This window comes from Penaeus monodon, chromosome 6 (assembly GCF_015228065.2).
Source record: "Penaeus monodon isolate SGIC_2016 chromosome 6, NSTDA_Pmon_1, whole genome shotgun sequence".
NCBI lineage: Eukaryota > Metazoa > Arthropoda > Malacostraca > Decapoda > Penaeidae > Penaeus > Penaeus monodon.
In genome coordinates, this window is record NC_051391.1 from 25,046,576 (window position 1) to 25,049,075 (window position 2,500).

Here is a 2,500-nt window from a genome sequence, read left to right on the forward strand (position 1 = left end):
TTACTTGAGGAACTCTTTCATTAAACGGGATGTAGGACTCTGTGAAGTTGGAAGACTAGACGAAGAACAGAAGATACTAAATGATGGACACGCACCGCAGGGTAACAAGCAGGAATTAGGGGTAGGTTTTTTAGTTCACAAATGTTTAGAAAAGAATATCGTGAAATTCTATAGTGTAAGCGAAAGAGTGGTTTTAGTAACAATAAAACTAAACGATAGGGACAACTTAAAGATTGTTCAAGGCCATGCTCCAACCTGCAGCCACAGTGATCAGGAAATAGAGAGCTTCTATGAAGATGTTCATTTAGCCAGCGAGAGAGTAAAAAAAAAAAAAAAAACGTTTCACAATAATTATGGGAGATATTAATGCCAAAATAGGTAAAAAAGACAGAAGGAGAAATTGTAGTGGAGAATCATGGAATAGGCACTAAGAATGAGAAGGGACAAATGCTAGTTGATTTTGCGGAGGCTCGATTACTCAATATCATGAATACATTTTTCGAAAAAAATAATGGAAGTGGACATGGAAGTCACCATCTGAAATCAAAAACGAAATTGACTTCATAATTTCAAATAGATGCGATATAGTAAAAATGTGGAAATTATTAATAAAGTAAATGTTGGCAGCGACCATAGAATGGTCAGAGGCCAAATTAAATTACACCTCAGAAGGTAGAGGAACGAACTCTACAAAAATCGCCGCCAAATTTAGCTAACTTGAAGATCAGAATGACCGAATTTAACCTTAACATCAAAAACAGGTATTCACTTCTTAGCGAAGCGAAGCGAAGATCTCGATATGACCAAATCAACAAACAGGTCTATGACATAATAAAGGAAGCTGCACTTGAAGTAGGCGGTAAGAACATCAAGCAAAGCTCCAGTAAGCTCTTGGTAGAAACGAAACAACTTTTGCAAAAACGTAGGGTCATAAAAGTATCGTCAAACAGGGACAAAATAAAATTAGCTAAACTAACAAAGACTATATATAAGAAGAAGAGAGATGTACGGAAATTCAGTACTCAAATAATAAATGAAACAGTGGTCTCAGGTACCAGCATGAGAACAGGTAAAAGGAGACTCGGAATAGGGAGAAATCAAATATATGCAACAAAGAAACCAGACGGAGTGTCATATGATAAAAATGAAATCGTAAGAGTAGTGGAAGACCTTTACAAGTATCTATACAACTCAAATGAACAGCCACGGATAGAAGCGAACACGGCAACTAGAGACGTACCTAACATCAAAACAGAAGAAATAAAAAAGAGTGCTTAAAGGCATGAAGAGAGGGATAACACTAGGTGAAGACGGAATTAGTTTAGACCTTATAATAGACGCAGGAAAAATTGCAACAGTGAAACTAGGCAATCTTTTAGCAAATGCCTTCTCAACGTAAAAACTTCGAAAGCCTGGCAAAATGCAACAATTATTTTTATACACAAAAAGGGGATATAAAAGATCTAAAAAAAACTACCGACCTATAAGCCTCCTTCCAGTTACAAACTGTTCACAAAAGTCATTACACCTCGCATCTCTGACAGTCTGGATTCTAACCAGCCTAGAGAACAGGCAGGCTTCCGCAGTGGATTCTCAACAACAGACCACATCTGCACGCTCACCCAAATAAGAGAGAGAGAGAGAGAGAGAGAGAGAGAGAGAGAGAGAGAGAGAGAGAGACGAATGTAGGAAACCCCTGTGTATGGCATTCATCGATGACGAAAAGGCAATTGACTGTGTACAAATACCAGCAGTACTAGAAGCTATTAGAAGACAGGGAGTAGCAGATGTATCTGTAAAATATTAAAAGATATATACGAAGATGGGACAGCAACCATCAAGCTCCACACGGAAACCGATAAAATACCACTTGAAAAGGATGTTAGACAAGGTGATACCATCTCACCAAAACTGTTTACAGCTTGCCTTGAGAAAATATTTAGGAAGTTAGAATGGAACGGAAAGGGTATCAAAATAGGAGATGAATCCTAATCAATCTAAGATTTCCAGATGATATTGTTCTCTTCGGTGGATCTGCAAATGAAATGCAGCAACTAATAAACGATTTGAATAGAGAAAGTCTGAAAATCGGACAAAAAGACAAATATCATGTTCAACGGTAGAGTTCAAATCGAACAGATACAAGGCGAAGTACTAGAGGTAGTGGACAAGTATATATACCTAGGGCAACTCGTACAGACAAACACATCTAGCGAAGTGGAAATTAAATGACGCATCTGTCTAGGCTGGAGCGCCTTCAGCAGGCACAGTAGCATACCAAGAGGCTCCTTGCCATTATGTTTAAAAAGAAAAGTCTTTTCTTTAACCGATGCCTCCTCCCAGTAATGACCTGTGGATCAGAAACATGGACTACAATCAAATTACTTGAGAGGAAACTAATAAGTGTCCACAGAGGGATGGAAAGGTTGATGCTGGGAATTAGCCTAAGAGATCGAATGAGGGCGACGTAGATCAGGGAACAGACAAAAGTAGAAGATAT